The 20802-nt window shown below is 38.4% G+C and overlaps 1 protein-coding gene across 2 annotated transcripts in view; it reads right to left on the reverse strand.

Annotated features, from left to right (window-relative positions):
* BBS9 (Bardet-Biedl syndrome 9) overlaps window positions 1-20802 on the reverse strand; it is a 450363-nt gene that overhangs the window by 88185 nt on the left and 341376 nt on the right. The window lies entirely within an intron of this gene.

Raw genomic sequence — 20802 nt, forward strand, 5'->3', positions numbered from 1 at the left:
GTGGAAAAAAGAACTAAAGCAACAATTGGATGGAACATCCAAGACTGCCCATTGGTGTTTTATTTTAATGTCTTGGTGAATTTTGTGCTCATTAAAAGTAATGAACTGACTGGCCCAGAGGCTCAAGGCGTCTGACAGCCCCCAGAACAGGAATAAGAAAAGCCAGGGCAATGTGAACTCCTTTCTGTCAGTCCCTGCCAGCTTGAGGGACTAGAGCTCAGATGACTTTCAGAACTCTAGTGCAGATGAACCATTTGGTGATATTTCATGGCTTATTGACACTGGCCCAAAGGGCTTGTTAAAAAATCATCATTCAATCAAGTAAGAGTTTACAGCTGTGTGGTCTCCCAAATTCCATGTAGCAACAGAGGCTGCTGGGGGACAGTCCTCAGAGTGTCTGGGAGACACTGGAAAAGAGATGTAGGTTAGGAAAAGACAAAGCTATTGAAAGTCTTTGCCTGACAATGCCAGGCATTCCAGAGACCATGATTCTCTGGCATTTGGTTGAGGGCTTACAAGAGTTATAAAAGGCAATTACAGCTCACATTCAGCTCTCCAGGGAGCCCTGGGAGTTTGGACCAAGGTCAGCATTATAATAAAGTGCACTGCTTACTAGGTACCTAGTACTGTGCTACTTTCTTTCCATAGGTGTTCAAAAAAGTATACGATATCTTTTAGCCCATAAGGATCTTATAATTTTCTGGACAGGAAACATACATACACAACCAATTAGTGGAAAGAAACATTACTGTAATAATGTCCTAATTGTGCAGAACAGAAAATAAGTGTAAAAGAAGTTCGCAAAGGGACAGATTACTATGGGCCAGAGTTAATATCCCTGGGGCCTCTTTTACTCAAATGAGGCTTGGAACTCATCCCTTCCCTATTACTTCAAGAAGTCTCCTCTAAGAGACAGAGGCCACTTTCCATAAACCAAAACACCTGGAATCATCTGCTTCTTCCCCCAGCTTCACCGTGATTACAACGGACTCCTGTTAAAGTCTACATTTATATTCTTTTCTTCCTGTGAGTGTTACCAATTAAGCCTTATTGTGAGGGCCATCATATTATGACACAGATGCTTATCGTCAATAAGCCCAAATCATACAAAGATCAAGGTCATAAACACCTCCTGAGTGCCAGGTATATGCAAGAATTTGCAGAAAGCACTCTAGGGAATTCAATGGTGACAGATCTCATCTCTACCTTCAGAGAGTTAATAATGGAAAAGGAAAATATGTCAGAGGCAGGTGTCAACACTGTAGGGAAGACCTCATGAACTATAAAGAATGCCATTAATTTTATAATTAGTAGGTTAATAATAATCCCTGTAATTAAGTGACCATAGACTGCATGCCAAACATTCTGCTGGCCAGTGCCTTCAATCTCCACACCTCCACCTGGTTGGCATGATCTGTTTTACAGATGAGGCCTCTGAGGCTCAGCAGATGTAAGACATCTGCCCAGTACTGTACACAGGATGCAAACTGTGCCTATGCTTTGAAGGGCTCCATTCTTGGTTTAATGCCCTGCTGCCTGTCTTGAAATTCTTAATAATTTTGTTTTTGAACTTGTGTTTTATATATAGGTGAAGTCGATGAAGGGGTAACAAGATATACACATGAAGAGAGGAGATATGTGCATTAACTCACATAGTTAAATGCTCTTAATTTACATTTAAAACTGGCATTGCACAATATAAAGATTAATGGTAAAACTCATGCTAACAATCTTAATTTTTCTATACCTGGAATGACATTAAATAGAAAATAAAAACACCATGAGAAAGTGTGAAAGAGAGACTATTGAAGAAAGGAAAAAGCTTTATATTTTAGTGGCTATTTTAACAGCACTTTCTTCCTGCCTTTTAACAAGGGCCCTGCATTTTCATTCTGCACTGGAAAGTGCAAATTAAGTGGGCAGCTTCACCATCACGTAGCAAGTGAGAGACCAGGAGTCACACTTTGCAGTCTCTCACCCCAAAGCCTGTGTGCAACCTGAAGCAGCTTCCAGGTTCACAGAAAAGTTTAACTGTTAACTGAGTCTGGAGCCCTTTACAAAGGAAAAAGTGGAGGAAGAGACAGTGGTTTGCTAGAACCAACTTGGCCAGCTCTTATAGGCTCCAGAGAATGGACAGGCTGCCCTGTGTTCAATTTGGTGTGCCAGCTGTTGAACATGACCATTACTTAAAACTTAAGTTACGTAAACCTAAAATTAAGTAAATAATCACCAAAACAAAGGTGATAAATACTCAGAACTCATTACTTCTTAATTAGTTCACTATTATCTAGGCTCTTGAGCTCATTTATGCCTATTATCTAGGCCCTTGAGGTCATTTAGGCTCTGTATGTTGGAGACACTCTGCAATGGTGAGCTACTGCCCATTTCTTCCCAACTTCACATTCAGTGAGCTCATGCTGGTCGCCTGAAATCAGCCATGGTGGAAGTATTTACAACATGAACATCAACAAATGTTACAGAGCCAGGCCTCCTCCCAATCCACCTCCTTCCCAGAGAACCAGTTGTTACATATTTACCAGTGTGCCACTGAGAAGAAGTACCTGAAATTCATCCTCAAGAACAGATATTGGGTATGGGGGCTTTAAAAGTACAGGAAACAACTTGAGCAAATGATTAAAGCAGAAAAGCAGAGGAGCAAATATTCCAGTGTGGGGACAGCATTTGATGAGACACAAAAAAGGTCATCTGGGCAACTGCTTAAGAGGAAGCAGAATGTTAAGGTGAAGAGCATGCATGTAACACTATAGGTACTGGGTGGCCACAGAGTACTCTGAGTTGGCGCCGTAACCTGATGGAAGGTGCACTCAAAGCAGCTATCTATCACAGTAAACATTTGGGCATTTGCTGGGACTTAAGTGAGGCTTTTATGCACGTTCCTCACTATCAAGGGAAAACTCTTACTAAATGTAACAGCATGTCAGTTTGTAGACCCACCCAGCTTGCTAAACACAGCTGTGGTAGAAGAATGACTTCTCAGTGAGACAGCAGCCCAAGCCACAGGATCTTTCCTAAGCAAGGCCCAAAATACATCAATCTAGGAGAAGCTTCGTTTCTCTAAGTTTTGGTCTTGTTGGTTATATTTCTGTGCCATTGTGGAAAGTCTGCTATCCCCAAATGGTCACAGAAATTGGAAAGAAATGGGATAAACAATTCCTTATGTAAATTACCCCCAAGGAAAATCTTCCTGACCTACTGGCCAGCATAAAATACTAAACAGATCTCCATGTTCTCAATTTAGTTTTACACGTAACAGCCAAGTTTACTTTGTTCTCCGCGAGAGCCAAATGAATTTAGCAGAATTAACATAGTAAAAAAGGCTGGAAAAACTAGACCCATCAAGATTTAGATCTGTCCCAACAAGGCCTAGAGGATCTTGCTGTTCACCTGGAAATCCAAAATGAGGCCAACCAGCTGTTAGGGTTTGAATCCGAAGGAGTGTGATTTTTCAGTGCTCATCACTGGCTGTGCAAGATGTGTGTTCCCTAGTGTTCAACAGACCTACAGAAAGGGAGGGGTTTAGGAAACAATAAATGCTAACGATTTCAGGCACAAATGTGTTGATAGCCTTTGTTTTGCTTTTTCAAATTGAAGGTTTCCAAATAAAATGGAGACCCCAAAGGACATGTATGTCCAACAGCCATATCAGTTGATGCCAAAGTAATGAGGCAGAGGCCCAGGGAGCTGCTTGCAGGAAAATGCTCAGCTCATAAAGTGAGTGTGAAATTAATCCCAAATACTTCCAGCTGCCAAGATAGGCTCTAAAATTGGTTACAGGAAAGCAGCAGCAGCAACAGCAGAGTAGACATGAATCATACTATGTGAACACAGACATGTCCAATTTCTTCACCTAAACTCACCATCGAATCTGCCTCCAAATCTCATGTGTGGCACACAGAACCCCATTACGCTACTGTTTAGCTGACATTTACTGAGCCCTCGCTGTGGGCCAGGCACTGTGCTAGTGCTGTTATATCCAGATTATCACTTGGTCCTCATGACTACCCTCTGAGGTAAGAATTGTTGACCCCTGCAGCCCCCATTTCCAGATGAGGAAACAGAAGCTTAGTGCTCAGATGAGCTTAGTGCTGAACTACAGCAGAGAAGGGGCAGGATTCTAATCCTATCTCCTAATTGCTCATTGAGTGCTCCTTCCTCCACAATGGTACACAAATATATATAGTAGAACCCTTACAATAATCCAGTAGGTTTTTATCTTGTTAATCAAAGATACTAAGGATAAACACTACTATTACATCCATAACAGGCATAAGTGCTTTAGTGAAACTCCCCCATTGTTGGGGATGAGCTCAATTCTAATTGAAATACTCAGCCTGGTTTCTGACCAAAATTACAGTATAAAGGAAATGAGTTCATATTTGTAAAGGTTGGACAATTTTTTCTCAAAAAAATTGTATGGTGGCGGGGAGGTAGCACGCCTGGGTGGCTCCATCAGTGGACCGTCTGACTCTTGATTTTGGCTCAGGTCATGATCTCACAGTTTGTGGGATTAAGCCCCATGGTGGCCTCTGCGCTGACAGCACAGAGCCTGCTTGAGATTCTCTCTCTCCTCTGACTGCCCCTCCCTGGCTTGCTCTCTTTCTCTCTCATAAGAAATAAACATTAAAAACAATTTTTAATTGTATTAGTTTCCATATAGCTCTAAATTATGAAGACTTTAGAAATTAGCTATTTCCTATGCCTGCTCCTTTAGTGAAGCTACTTTTAAAAAGGGGTGATTCATGGGGCACCTGGGTGGCTGAGTTGGTTAGGTGTCTGACTTCAGCTCAGGTCATGATCTCACAGTTTGTGAGTTTGAGCCCCGCATCAGGCTCTGTGCTGACAGCTCAGAGCCTGGAGCTGGCTTCAGGTTCTGTGTCTCCCTCTTTCTCTGCCACTCCCCTACTCACGTTCTCTCTGTCTCTCTCAAAAACAAATAAAAACATTAAAAACTTTTAAAAAGACATTTAAAAAAAAAACGATGATTCATGGGGAATCTGCGTGGCTCAGTCAGTTAAGCGTCTGACTTTGGCTCAGGTCATGATTTTGCAGTCCATGAGTTCAAGTCTCACGTTGGGCCCTATGCTGACAGTTCAGAGCCTGGACCCTGATTCAGATTCTGTCTCCCTCTATCTCTGCCCCCCCATCTTTATCTCTCTCTCTAAAAAGTAAATAAAGATTGAAAAAATTAAAAAAGATGATTCATTTATTTTCCTTTTTTTTAATAGTTTATTGTCAAGTTGGTTTCCATATAACACCCAGTTCTCATCCCCACAAGTGCCCTCCTCCATGTTCATCACCCCCTTTCCCTCCCCCCCACATCCATCAGTCTACAAATCTCAGGCTACAATGTTTTCAGTGGTCTAAGCAAATTGATGTTATGTAATAATAATTGTCAATGTTTACTGAGGCCTTTCTAGAAGCCAAGCGCTGTGCTAATCTCCTTACAGGGATTAGCTCATTTTCTTCTCAAAACAGTTTTATGAGATAGACACTATTATTGCCCATATTTAAAAATAAGGAGACAGAAATGCAGAAAGGGCCAAGCAGTTAGTCAGCAGCAGAACCAGAATTCATACCCAAGCAATATGATCCAAGAAATGTCACCAAGTAACAGTACTTACATTAATTTCCTGTCCCTGCATCAATTTCATCATGGGCAAAATGTGGAACAACTTTTATCAGAAGCTTCCCAATGGGAGGTTTCAGCTTTACTGACCTTCTAATACCCGAAACAAATTGAGATGGGTTTATTTTAATAAAAGTCCAGCATGGATGAATGAGTTAAGAAAATGGAGTGCTATGACATGGATGAGTTTGTACATCCCCGAGGGCTGAATGCACTAGGCTGTGCAATGGACTGACCTCCCTACCAAGCAGCTTTAAGTCAGTGATCAATTCACTTCCCTTTTCTGGGCTCTAGTTTCATCACCTTTAAAACGCAGTGGTAGGAAACAGGATCTCTAGCATCTCACATAGCTGTGTCAGATTTTAAAACTTAAATTCCTTTCAGATAATACGTTGTTTTGAACAATCCACACCACTTCCCCTCTGCACACATCCTATGGTTCTCATTTAATGTTTATTGATTTTGGAGTTTTTATCTCTAAAATGGCAGTAAGAGTATTTTCTTTCACTAATTCTTAGGATTATGAGAATTAAATGAAAGAGGTAAAAAGATGGACAATACCAAGTGTTGGCAGGATGCGGAGAAATTAGAACACCTCAATCATTGCAAGTGGTAATGTCATCTGGTAGTTGCTTTGGAAACAGATTGGCAGTTCCTCAGAAAGGTAGACACTGAGTTACCATAGGAGGCAGCAATTACAATTCTAGGTTTCTACCCCAGATTAAGGACAATATACGTCCACTCAAAAACTTGTTCACAAGTATTTATGGCAGCATTATTTATAATAGCCCCAAAGTAAAAACAACACAAATGTCCATCAACTGATGGATAAATTAAATGTGGCATATCTATACGACAGAATATTATTCAGCCAAAAAAAGAAACAGAGTACTTACATACACTACTACACAGATGAACCTTAAAAACATTCTGCTGAGTTAAAGAAGCCAGTCACAAAGGACTCCATTTGTATGATCTCATTTATATGAAATGTACAGAGTAGGCAAATCTATAAACACTGTAAACAGACTGATGGTTTCTTAGGGTAAGGGGTGGGTGGTAGATAGGAGGGAACGGAAGGTGATTACTAATGGTTGCACAACCTTGTGGATATCCTAAAAATCACTAAGTTGTATACTTTAATTGAGGGAATTGTTTATATATAAATTATATCTCAATAAAGCTGTTAAAAGTAATAAGAGAAGTAAAAGTACTGTGAAAGTATAATTCATGTAAGGCAGATAAATTACTAAATTAAAGCAACTTTGTTTAAGCAACAATTTTGCTATAGTAATGGCTACACCATATTGTAACTTGGGCTTAACAACATTCTGGATGCTGCAATAATCAAATAACTTCACAGTCAATTAGATATGTATGAATACTGGTAATGTTACTAACTAACTGTACAACCTTGGCTAGCTAGTCTACCTTCCTCAGACTTAGTTTTCACCTATACGATAATACTCAATTAGTTAACATCTTCTCTATTCATTCCTAATTTGTTTGGCTCCTGGTTACTATTTCTGAATACTCTACAGTTGAGGGTTCATTTCAATGTAGTAATATCAGGCCAATTCTATTTTTTTCTGTCAGGTTAACAGTGACTGTGAAAAAAGGAAGCCCCTTCTCTGATACTTGAGGCATACTACTACTGCCACCTAAGGCAATGCAGGACAGCTGATCATGCTGCAGTGTTCTCCAGCCCTCTCTGTGTGGTCACTCAATGAAACAACGCTCATTTGTAGTGATATTTAATCAAATTTCAAAGGAAAATATCATGAGACCATGTATCAAATATATACTAAAAGCCATACAAGCATGTACATGCTTTGGATGCCTTTTTTCAGTCCTTTAGCAATTCTATTAAAATATATACACACAGAGAGGCTTGGGTGGCTCAGTCGGTTAAGCATCTGACTCTTGGTTTCAGCTCAGGTCATGATCTCGCAGTTTCACGAATTCAAGCTGGGCGTTGGGCTCTAAGTGCAAAGCCTGTTTGGGATTCTCTATCTCTCTGACGCTCCCCCGCTTGGACTATCTCTGTCTCTCTCAAAATAAATAAGTAAACTTTAAAAAATAATAATCTGTTTTTAAAAATACACATGTACAAACATTCAACTTTGCCTGCTATGATTTGTTCTCTAAGAATCCTCTGAGGCTTCTTAATCAGGGAGCTAGATGTTGCTTTTCTTTTATACCTTATTGAAAATGCTACAAAATCTGGTGATTTAAATAAAAGGTTTATAAAGTACATTATGAGAAGGCAGAGAGAAAACAAAACTCATAGTCATCCCAGGAAATTCCACTGTAAAAAGAGCAATAGATAAGTCCCCACCATGCCCTCAAATTTCTGATACTCGGTACACAGTGGGTATCCCAAAAATTCTGGCTGAATTAATGAAACTCAAAGTCAGTCCACCTAAAACTCTAGCACAACGAAACTGTTTCTTAAATCCCAGACACATTCAATCAGGCATTGTCAGGTTCCCAATTTGAATGGAACCCAAGAGATGTCACATAGAAACAACAGATCTACCTCAATATATCTGTCATCTACTTACAAAACAAGTCCCTCCAGTTCACCTCTCCAGTTCACAGATGCCTAACACCAAGCTACAGACAGCTCTAATGACTGCTGAAATGAATTTTTTGTTCACATGGCTGCCCTTTGGTTAGAAAGACACACTTTCAGTCTAGGGGAGATTTGGAAGCAGGCAAGAAAAAGGGCATGCTTCCCACTCAACGATGTTATTGGTAATGGCGTTTGCTGCAGACTGGGAAAACCCCTGCAGTAAGGAAGAAGAAAAAGTTTACCATGCCTAAACTTTTACTTTGGCTGAAAAGATCCAATTTGTATCCAAAAGAATTGTTCTTTTAACAGAAACAATGAAATAAGGTTCAAAATGAAAAGAGAAATGGTGTGATGATTTAATGCCAGATAAGCATGTAAGAAGTGTAAGCATGTAAGAAGTGTTTCATTAACTATGTGCTGAACCTTTAGCTAGATAAAAGAGAACCCTGAGATTTTAACTGGATGGCATAGGAAGATTCTAATTCTTAGGTATGTTTGCTACTACGTTATTTTGTACAAATAGGATAGGGGACTGGATTACATTCTGTTGCACCTCTCACGGAGTACAATCTTAAGATTCCCCTATAACAAGCATTTAGCTGAAATTCCTAAACCAAACCCAGGATTAGAATACATTTTTAACCATGCTATCATTTGGGGTACCTATTAAAACAACCGGGAAAGTGTACCCTTTAGTAAAATATTTCAGTCACACATGATTTGTCTTCATAAAAAGAGACCTGCTAATTGGCCAAATCACCTGATGCTTTGGAACACTGAGGTATGATCGTTGTGACTCTTAGAAGTCGTGATGGTTTTACTGGTCTAGGATTATAATTTTCCTTGACACCAATCCACACTTGCCAAATGCCTTGAGAATTCATTTAAAACTTCTTTTAGAAAAACAAATTATTCCTGAGAAATTTCCTTATACTATGTACTATAGGACCTTTTTTTTTCTTCTTTTTTAATGTTCTGCCCAGAAGAATATGAAAGGTAGGCAGTGCTAGAATATAGACTTTGGCTGGGACTTTTAAAATATATACCAATGATACATAAAAATATTAAATGAGAAAGACAATAAATCATTTGCAAGTGACACAGAGACAAATTTTGCTATTTCTGCAAAGTTTATTCACCAAATAGACATGTAACTTAATCAGCTGAAAGGAAACTAACTCCAATGCTTGGCTAATATAATGTTAAAAATACAACTGATCTCAAACCTGATTACTATTTTTACCTTCCCCCTACCCTTCACTCCCATGCTGACCAAATTTTTACCCCTTTCCATAAAATTACCTACTTATAGCCAAGTAAAACCCCAATTTAAAAAATAATAATTAATGGAATCAAGTTGTTAAAAAAAAAAAAAAGAATGAATGTTCCCTGGACCACAGTTACTCATTGAACAGATTGCTGTTAAAGCTGGAATCTATGGTTGGCAAAGTCAGAGCTCGTTTTATAAACCCTGGAGAATGCCACAGTTATCACTGTCCAAGAACAACATCCAAGAGGTCCGATCTGAATAGTTCCTAAGTTTAGAATGTTTCTGACCACATTCCTACAGGCAGACATGTCAGTAATTATGTAGCCACCCACACAGCCTTGAGTGCCATCTCCAATGAAGGCAAATGATGGATAGTTGGGTAGTTGGTTGGTTATCCTAAAGCATTCCTTTAGCTAAGGCAGCTAATGCTAAGACATGTTATTACATGTGATCAATTAAAGCATGCAGATAATCCACCCTAAAAGGCAAAAATAGAAACTGGAGACCCCAACAGTGCTGATGATGTTGTTGACCATTTCCCTCATTCCAAAGTTTAAGAGGCGAATGTGCCATTTTCCCCAATAAAGTGAAATCATTGTTTTCTCTTTCTATGAATCTTCTTTTAAAACATTTTTAAAGGCCGCTTCTCTTGAACACCTGTGGTTTGTACTTATTTTTGCTTTTTTAGATAAAATACATAGTTATACCACTACTATCTGGCAGTACTTTGGCAAGACATTTATAGGGCTGCATACAACTATATAAGCCATAGCTCAGACCACATGGAAATAGTACAAAAGTCAATGAGTGTAGCTGCCTGGTTTCACACTGAATGAAACTAGGATAAACTACTGTTATATCTACAACCATAGGTTGTTGGGACATTATAATTGGAAGTAGCCTTGCTGAAGATATGTGGTGCCTGATTTCTTCTGTGCTATAAACTCCTCTAGGCCAAAGACATTTAATGTACGTTTACTATACTGAAGTAAATTAAAAAGCCTGATAACTCAGTGGCACAAGAGTGTCCATTAAGATAGCAATTTATAGGAGCACTACTTGGGCAATGGAAATCCATCCCTGCGTTCCAGTGAACCAGACTAAAGCTGACCATTTTTAAAAAGCTTTTATAGGCTATGTTATTTATTTGGGTCTACCATAGGTAGTCAGTAACTAGTTTCTAAATTCATACCTTCTACAAGTACTACATTACAGTGAATTGGTAAATTTATTCAAGTTTTTACCATTGAGTTATGTGACGAATGTTATAAAGCCTGTAATTTAACTTTAAAATACATCATAACAGGCAAGGTCATATGATGTAATAAGCAGGTGAGTCAGGTTAAGCTATACTCCAAAGCAGTATCTCAACATCCTCAGTAATGACATCTGGGGCCAAATCTTTGTTGTGGGGCCTGTCTCTGCACTGCTGGAAGTCTAGCAACACTCTGAACTGTATAAACTAGATCTGGATGTATAAACACCCTGCCCCCAGCTACAGCAACCAAAATGTCTTGAGACACTGCCAAATATCTCCTTAGGGAAAAAATCACCCTAATGGAGAATCACTGCTCTAAAGTCTGAGTCTGTGCTCAAAACAGCTATCCTTCTGTAATTGGAAGCAAAGCCCACATGTCAGAAGGGGCTACACTAGTCCTGCGGCTATTGATGTCTCCAGCAATACCAAAGACTTTGTAATTACCATAATGAATTTCAGAAATAGGTTTTGATTGAGGAGATCAGAGGTTTGATAATCAGCATTATGGGTGTAGAAATAGATTCACTGACAAAATTAACATATCAAAATATGTGAATTGGCTGAATATTTTTGTACTCTTACTCTCCTTTGAAAAGGGTATAAGAATCCAGGAAGGCACTGAGGGGATACAGTCTAACGATGAGCCTGAATGATCCCGTGTCTTGCCTTTGGGACAGGTTTCTAGCTATCTGATGCCCATTAGGAGATAAGTGTATCCTGCCTCGAATTATTGTCTTACCTGCTTCAAGTGAACCTTTCTAGAAAGGTGGTATTCTAATGCCTAAGAGACGGAGTTTGAGCCTTCACCCAGCCTACAGTAAGCTGTATGAATTGTTCCATACTTAAATAAATGTTTATTTAAAAAAAAATTTAAGTTTATTTATTTATTTTGAGAGAGAAAGAGCATGAGCTGGGTAAGGGCAGAGGGAGAGAGGGAAAGGAAATCCCAAGCAGACTCTGCACTCTAAGCACAGAGCCCAATGCGGGGCTCAAACTCACAAACTGTGAGATCAAGACCTGAGCTGAAATCAAGAGTCAGATTACTTAACTGACTGAGCCACCCAGATGCCCCACAAATGTTTATTTAATAAATGTCTTTGTATTTGGCAAAATTCGACCGGAGACTTACTTCCATTATAGCCAAGGAGAATGGTTATAATAGGAAAGCGGTTCTTTCTCATCCCCTTCAAGCTTTTTGATGTCTATCATTACTTAGTGAAAAGAATTTAAGAGCTGTGCATGATTAAATTGGCAAAGGTAGTGTGCAATGTCAAGTCAGTGCTAAGTAATGGTGATAAATGTGAGTTAAGAGCTGCCTGCAAGGAACCGACAGCAAGGAAAATACATATATTAATAAAAACAACAACTGCTGCTTACTATGTGTCTACTATGTGCCACGCACAGTCCTGAAAAATCAATATTTATAATCAATATTATAACACTTTAGATAACTATTATTTTGACTTATGAAGAAGTTAAGCAACTTATTCAAAATCACACAGCTGTGCCCAAATTAAAATCATGTCTGTCTAAAACCTCCAAAGCTCAAGCATTTCCCAGTCCACTGTATCTTTAGATACATACATACACACACACACACACACACACACACACACACACACCCCACATGCTAGATGGTAAGTGTTATACAAGACTGTTAGGTTGAGTTAATATAAGAAAAAATCTATAAACATACATTCACCACCAACCTGACTTCTTGGGGATGAAGGGCCCACAGGTTCTTTTGTCCTTTTTTTTAAGTTTATGTTTTTATTTTATTTTGAGAGAAGGAGAATGCAAGCTAAGGAATGGTGGAGAGAGAGGGAGAGGGAGAGTCCTAAGCAGGCCCTGGCTATCAATGCAGAGCCTAATGAGGGGCTTGAACCCATGAACCCATGAGATCATGACCTGAGCCAAAACCAAGAGTTAGATGCTTAAGTGGACTGAACCACCGAAGTGCACCTTTTTTGTGTACTGTATTGTTTTAATTTTTTTAATGTTTTATTTATTTTTAAGAGAGAGAGAGACAGCATGAGCAGGGGAGGGTCAGAGAGAGAGGGAGACACAGAATCTGAAGTAGGCTCTAGGCTCTGAGCTGTCAGCACAGAGCCCGACGCGTAGCTCGAACCCACAAACCGTGAGATCATGACCTGACCTGAGATCATGACGAACCGTGAGATCATGACGCTTTACCAACTGAGCCACCCAGGCACCCCTGTCCTGTTTTTAAATAAATCCACATTTGACTGTTTGAATGCCTTTGTTCAGAAAAGCACTCAACAGTCCTGAACATCACTCCTATTGTCTTCCATCTATATCTCTGTTACCTGTCTGGCCCTGTAGTCATTTGGGTTTACAACACAAATAATAATCATAAACTTTGCAAACATGAAACAACCACAGTAAGTATGGAAAAGCAGAAACCATTCACATCACAAATGACTGAATCTGGGTTCTGGTCTTGTCCCACCACTCACTGTAGTTTGATGCTAAAAGAGTCCCTCAATCTCTTTAAACTTTAGTTTTCTTCTCCATAAAAGAGAGAAGTTTTTGCTGTGGAGTTCAAATGAGATGCAACATATGTGTTTGTCATGACACCTAGCACACAGTAAAGTACTCAACAGAGCTTAGCACTATTACTAATATAGTTTTTGTTTCCTGGCTAAATACCCGGCCAAAAAATTTTTCATTAAAATAAAACAAAAAACTATTATATCGAATAGCAACCCTTCCCTTTGCCTTTTCATCTCTAGTTTACACAGTCCCAATAATTTTATCATCTCTTCATAGGACTGTTTTGGCACACAAGTTATATACTTTGCCAACATGTATAGCATAATTCCTATGCCTTACACTCTCAAAGCACCTGTATGTCCCCTTCCATTACATCCATCACATTCAGAATTACTTGTTGGATAATTTTAAGCTCTGTGAAGGCAGAAGCTGTGTTTTGTCTTTTTTTTTTAAGTACCTCCAAATCCAGTATGGAGACCAGTGCTGGGCTTGAACTCACAACCTTAAGATCAAGACTTGATCTGAGATCAAGAGTCGGACACTTAACTGACTGAGCCACCCAGGCGCCCCTGTGTCTTGTCTTACTACTTACTACAGTGTCCCCAACACATAGTACAGGGTCTAACATATAGCAGGGATCAACAAATATCTTTTCAACTGAACTGAAATAAATGTCATCTGTTAGGTCTTGTAAAAGTAGCATATTAGCTTAACACTACATCTGAAGTAGAGCTAATACCTAGCATAGCAGTTGTGATGCCCAGCAAATTGCACGTTTCCTTAATTCCATAATGCACTTTGCTAGTTAGGTGCCCTTGTATGCACACATTCTAATAACTTTCAAATCATAATGTGTCTTATCTCTGTGTCCATTTAACGTGCTAATTTTACTTTTATCTTCAAAGGTAATAAAATCAATAATATGCCTTAAAATTAACAGCTTAGGGGCGCCTGGGTGGCTCAGTCGGTTAAGCATCCGACTTCAGCTCAGGTCATCATCTCACAGTTCGTGGGTTCGAGCCCCACATTGGGCTCTGTGCTGACAGGTAGCTTACAGCCTGGAGCCTGCTTCAGATTCTGTATCTCCCTCTCTCTCTCTGACCCTCCCCTGCTCATGCTGTCTCTCTCTCTCTCTCTCTCTCAGAAATAAATAAAAAAACATTAAAATTTTTAAAAACATTAACAGCTTAGAATCTATTAAATATGCTTTTATTTGGTATTTTGTTTGGAATTATACCTCCCAATGCCAAGGTCTTCAACCAGTTCCAGGGAATAACTGTTCCAAGAGCATTTCCTAGCTGCCCTTCTGGGGTACTCTCTTTTCTTTTCTTAAGCTTTTATTTAAATTCCAGTTAGTTAACCAATAGTATAATACTGGTTTCAGGTGTACAATATAGAGATTCAACCCTTCCATACAATACCTGGTGCTCATACAACTGTACTTCTTAATCCCCCATCACCTATTTAACTATCCCCCTGCCCACCTCACCTCTGGTACTATGGTTAAGAGTCATATTTCTCTCTCTCCCTCTTTTCCCGTTGCTCATTTGTTTCTCAAATTCCACATACGAGTGAAATCACATGGTATTTGTCTTTCTCTGACTTATTTCAGCTTAGTATAATACTTTCTAGCCCCGTCCATGTCATTACAAGTGGCAAGATTTCATTCCTTTTGTTGCTGAGTAGTATTCCAGGGTGTGTGTGTGTGTGTGTGTGTGTGTGTCTGTCTGTCTGTCTGTGTGTGTGTCTGTGTGTGTCTGTGTACATCTTTACTCATTTAACAGCTGATGGGCAGTTGGGCCATTTTCATAAAGGTTCCCACATCCTTGTCCACACTTCCCAGTGGGACCTACTGTAGGCCAAGCATGAGTTCTTTCTTATGATCTCCACAACAAAATTTTGCAGGAGAATTACTAGATTCACTCCAGCCATGATGAAACTGAGGCCCTTTCTGAAAGGCTTAAAAGACTGACTGTCCACGAGCACGCAGCCAGATTCAAACCCAGGCCTGTCGAGTTGCAAAGCCCTTGTTCCTCCTATTGTTACAGAACTGTGGCTCAGTGGAGTGAGAAAATTCACTCCTGCAAATTTTTCACTAGTTTTTAAAAAATTAATTCTGATTTCTTACGATTTCAATGAAAAGACCCGTTTGGGGAAGGTAATAAAGTGTATTACTTATAAATAGAGGGTAAGGTCGATTTGCCCTAATAAACATTTGTAAGATAGTGACTTTTTTACAATTACAAAAGTGATATTTAATGACTGTTTTCAAAGTGATCTTGAGCTACAAAACTAGCCAAAAGGTAGTAAATAACTCTGTATGTTTCTAATACTGACTAGAATTACATAAAAAGGAAAAGGATCCACAATAGTTTCAGCCCTGGCATCACTATCCTAATTTAAAGTTTCTCTGTTAAAATACACAAATAAAAACAAAGCAGGCAGAAAGACAAAAGAACAAATAAATTTTTGCCTCAGCAAAAAAAAAAAAAAAAAAAAAAAAACAGCACAAGCAAGTAAATGTGGTACATATTAAAATGAGATCTTTCCTTGAAATGTCCAAGTTTGGATTTGATAGGATGAGAGGTCCCTCTAAACCCAACATCTATCTTTTCTTCCTTCCAAGTAGCTGAAATAGACTATATGGGAAGATTGTATCTGATGAGAGAGGTATGGGTTACAAACCAGTTTTAAAAATAACTCATCTAATTTACTTAAATCAAACAGGTGCCACAGTTTAAATCAGAATCCTCCAATAGAGTCCATTTACCAGAAATTTGAATCCATTTTCAGAGAAGAACAAAAGAGAAAGATTACCATCACACCAGTAACTAATTCACACAGCCACTTTTTGTTTAAATTCTTGGTATTAATATCCAAAAATGTGATAACGAGCTGAATTTGGATAAAATAACAGGTATCACACCAGCTATCCAGAGAAGAGATTTTAAATCTGGGGATAGAATGCCATGTTGGCACCTGAGGCACCCCTGAGTGATGGGAAAGATTACAGTTTGGCTTGTGAACCCTCAGGAAGCAGTTCTTTGTTTCGGCTCTCTGGAGTTTTAACCTGCAGTCATCATTTTAATTCTCCTAAGAACACCACAGAAAAGCAGGGTTTAGCAATCCTTAGAAAAATTATGGTTTGATGATTAAAAAATAATATGAGGAAAGATTATACATATTATTAGAAGACTGTTCACCACAAGAGTTCCAGGACGTCAGAAATCCATTCTGACAGAAGAAAGAGGAAACATAGATGTTGCAAAAAAAAGAAATTCATGGGGGGGAGCACGGATATAGTTGGCTGGAGGAAGGAGGAGATTTGAGTCTGGTAGTAGTAAGTCTCTCCATAAAATGGGATCATAATCTGGCTTTATTTTGATTTTCTATTTTCTCGGAAATTTAATAATTTTCATCACTATTTCACAGTTTTATAATCTATATAGGTGATTTCATGTATAGTTTATAGTCTATAGGCTACCACATTTCTGACACTGATGATTATTTTCCCTGTGATCACCAGGCTGTGATACTGGGACATCAAGTTGAGATGTGCTATTAAAAGCAAGTGAAAGGAGAACTCCGAGCCTCTATCTAACCCTTCTCAGGTTGGGCATAAAGTGTTTGTTCCCTAATGGTTGAGAAAAACACAATTTATAAAGGACAAAGACCCAGACACATCCACTGGCCATTATGGCCAGAGTTACTAGGAAGAGAAACCAAAGTGTGATCATGGGATGAAAGGGGAAGAGAAATGCTCAGACCACTTCTTCCAGCAGCAAAAATCTGCCTAAAGATTGCTTAGTGTGCTACAAAGATCACAGGCCTTCAACTTAATAGTTGACTCCCAGTTTTGCTGTTTCTTCAAATATTCTTAACTAACATACTCCAAACTGAGTATGTTACTATTCAACTACTTTATAAGAATATAAAATCAGTACCTTATCTAGAAAAAAAAAAAATTGCATCTAGAACAAATTACCATTTAAGACATGAGGATACCAATGGGTTATAATGAATCTTTGGCATATGACCTTAAAGAGTAAAGATTCACCAGATTATACAGAGGTAGAGGACACATTTAATAGGTAAGATAAAAGGATTTTCAATATCAAATGTTTTTATAGAAAGAATTTTTGCTTTCTGTAACACTGGTATTGGCTTTCAATTTCTAAAATAAAACATGCCATTGGCTTGGGACATGCACATGATGAAGACATACTCAACTTGTTCTCAATAAAAGATATTACTGGTTAGGACAATGAAGCATGTTTTCTTGCCTGGTAAGAGCACCAGTGAGTATCAGCTCTGGTCTCCAGCAGCTAACGAGATTTAGAAAAAAAAAAAAAAAAAAAGCTTCTCCAAAGAATTCAGCTTTCCACCTGACTAGCTACCAGGGTCACCTCGGAACAGGCAACTGGTCTGTTGCTCAGAAACAGAAGTTAGTGAGATTTTTTTCAGCATCTATAAAAACAACAACATCAACAACAAGATGGCTTCTAATTTGGGTATGGGAAAAGAACAGAATCTTGGCTTTATCCCCCAAACCTCACAAATGTTAAACAAACCTATGCCTTAAAATCTACACATTTAAAAGTTAGTCAAGGATCCCCTGAATATGTAAAAATACAAAATGATACACTATTGAAGAAATCTATTCACCATAAAGAATAATTCTCAACAGAATCACTTTTATGGTCAGCCACTCCTTAAATACACTAAAACCAGAATCTGATTTAAACAAATTTCATTTGTTTATAGCTTTTTCTCAGAAACACAGGGATGCAGTCCTAGAAGAGACACTGCTGGCTCCCTAACTTCCAGCACTTCATTTCCTATGGGTCCTCTGTGGGGCTGCTCCTGACCCACACATTCATGAGGAGACCCATGTACAGCCCACTTGAATAATATGTATTTGTTTCTGACTGTAAGCTGAAAAACAAATTAGCCTAGATCATTTAGATTCAGAGAAAAAAACTGCTCCAGATTCAACTTTGGCAGGGAGTCCTGAGCTAAAAAAAATTATGTTCCTGAATTTTGGAGAGGACAGGAACCATTTTGCTTTTTCTCTACAGAGCACAGCCCCCAACTGCCAGTCCCTGAAAGAGCACAAAAAAGATTAATTTCCAAAGTTAGGAAATCAGGCTTCAGCTCACCATTGTGTGATCATTAGAATTACACCCAACAACTCATGAGTCATCAGGCACTGGATTCAATCAGTGAATGAATTCATCTTTTTTCCAGAGGCTATCTCCACTGCAGCAAAGAACTCGCAAGGATGAACAATTTGTGTAAAGTGAGCCTGTAGCCTTCTTAAGGTTCACACCTAATCAACTATTTGATTTTAGATCTGAACGTATCAACTAATTTGGCTGTATCTTCCCACTCTAGTCAAGGCTGCTTATTCACTGCATCTTACCATATCCACCTTATAAAGACTCAGAAGAAAAATTCCTCTCAGTATTAGGGGAGTCAATCTGATATTGAAACTCCAAACAGCAGCAAATAAACAAGCAAACAAAAAACTAAAACAAGAAGTATTCTCTGTCTTTACAACATTAAGAATCTTTTTTTAAGTTTATTTATTTATTTTGAGAAAGAGGGAGGAGATAGAGACAGGCAGAGAGAGAGCGAGCGAGAGCGAGAGAGAGAATTCCAAGTAGGCTCCATACTCTCAGTGCAGAGCCCAATATAAGGCTCAAACTCATAAATCAAGGGATCATGACCTGAGCTGCAAACAAGACTCAGACGCTTAACCAACTCAGCCACCCAGGTGCCTCTAAAACATTAAGCATTTTTTTTAAACTGTCTGTAATTCCAGTTTTGCACTGACTAGAGAGAAGTCAAATATGTGGCCCATGTCTGACAATGTAGGAATATTTTATATATATTTTTTCATCCCGACCGCTTGAGACTTAGAGAAATCTAATTTGATTTAACCTACTCTTTTTTTTTTTTTTAGATTGTCCTGGGTACTATTGGGCTGCCTCTCTGCTAATGAACAAGTGCAACTTCTTGTTAAATTTGGTTTAAATGATTCATCCCAGCTGAGCACAATCAAAACAGTCTCAGTTCAGTTCAAGTAGTATCAGTAATATTTAAGCCTCAATCTAATAAGTATTATTTCAGAACTTTTTTCCATATTATCTTAATACTAATAATGTCAAGTACTTGTTGATCATTTACTATTTGCCTGGTAACATTCCTCAAAAAGACGATTCATATATTTAAAAGCTTAAATGTAACACTCTGTGAAAGTCTGAGATCAAACTAGCATCTATTAAACCAAGGAAAATATCACACAGGATACCACATTCAGTGGTAAACTTCAAAATATTTCCTGTAATTGATCTTGATGAGCTTAATAAATGAAGGCTGGAGTTGTTAGAAAAGATTCCTTGGAGGTTGGAGAACCTAAATTAGTTCTGTTGAAGAAGATTGGAGGTGATTCCAAGCAAGGTCTGTATGCCAGTGAAGGCAAAGAGGTAAGACCGTTTTCACAGGCTAATGACATCATGTTTTCATAAAGCAATGAAGAAAGCCATGTGGAAAAAAAAGGCAATGCTTCATATTCTGTCTGTCTCTCTCTCTCTCTCTGCCCCTTCCCTGCTCGCACACTGTCTCTCTCTATCTCTCTCAAATATAAATAAACATTTAAAAAATTTTAAGGCAAAAGTTATAGGATAGAAAGTTCTGGAAAATCAATTATGTGAGGACATAGCAAATCAAATAAAAGATGTGAGCTTGGTGATTACAGTGTCCAAGAAGAGTGCCCAGTCTTTCCATCTTGGGCCAGGTCAATGTTGAAAGTAACAACTTCTCTTTACGGAGTACAAAGATTTTCTGTTCAAGGTCAAGAACCAGATTATTTCAAAATAGACTATCAATTATCAAATATTTCAGTCTGTGTTTAAGCTATTTCCCAGAAGAAAATAAAGGTGTTTATTCTTCATTTAAAATTCATGACTTACTCAAGCTATGAGATTAAAATGTAAAACTGCCCCTTTTCTTGATTTTTATCCAGAATCTGGTTTACTAATCCACTTTAGAACGGAGATAAATAACACACTTTTATCTATGGGAAATGAATAAATCCCATTTCAGAACAGCCCAGAAACAGAAATGGTAAAGTGTGTATGGCCCAAACAACAAAAGGGTCTTATCCTCTGAAAGCCATTGAAACACTAATGCTTTAAATCCCAACATTTCTGCTGAAGTCTATAGAACCTGGAAAGATACAGGTTTAATACCATATAATTTCAACTAAACTGGAAATAGTGTGGTTTCTAACATAGTTTCAGCAGACAAATTTAAGGCTGACTAACTCTTAAATTGAAAGAAACATATCCTAAAATTAGTAATTAGGAGAGGGAAAAGACCAGTATAATTAGAAGCTCTAAAACCTACTACTAAACATAATGTTACTTCCAGGATATCCCTTTTTGTCTCAATTATATAATTGTGTTTTCTATTTTGAGCTACCTGTCATGGCATCTCACCTATGTTATTAGTTAAACTTAAAAAATAGGCCACCA

Source organism: Crocuta crocuta, unplaced genomic scaffold (genome assembly GCF_008692635.1).
Source record: "Crocuta crocuta isolate KB4526 unplaced genomic scaffold, BGI_CrCroc_1.0 scaffold197, whole genome shotgun sequence".
Lineage (NCBI taxonomy): Eukaryota > Metazoa > Chordata > Mammalia > Carnivora > Hyaenidae > Crocuta > Crocuta crocuta.